This window comes from Bison bison, unplaced genomic scaffold, assembly GCF_000754665.1.
Source record: "Bison bison bison isolate TAMUID 2011002044 unplaced genomic scaffold, Bison_UMD1.0 scf7180017864223, whole genome shotgun sequence".
NCBI classification, from domain to species: Eukaryota; Metazoa; Chordata; class Mammalia; order Artiodactyla; family Bovidae; genus Bison; species Bison bison.
In genome coordinates this window covers 2,288,309-2,288,652 of record NW_011494795.1, presented here as the reverse complement: position 1 = coordinate 2,288,652, position 344 = coordinate 2,288,309, and positions in this window count along the sequence as shown.

The following is a 344-nucleotide window of genomic DNA, read 5'->3' as shown; positions in this document are numbered from 1 at the left end:
CTCAGTAGTTGTGGTTTCCGGGCTCTAGAGCACTGCCTCCGTTGGGGCCCACAGGCTTAGCTGCTCTGTGGCAGATGGGATCGTTCTGGACCAGGGATCGAACTTGTGTCTCCTGTATTGGCAGGTGGATTCTTTACCAGTGTGCTACCAGGGAATCCCCAAGTGTGCGCTTTTTAAGGGACACAATTCCTTTCCGTTTAACGTGAGGCAGAGTCCTCCCCACTCATCGTCAGGTGGACCTGCTGCCCTGGGAGGGGGCCTGGGGCTTCCAGGAGCAGCTTTGGGTCGGAGACTGGTGGGGAAGCTGGACAGGGCACTGGGGGAGGGAGGTGGGAGGGGGGGGC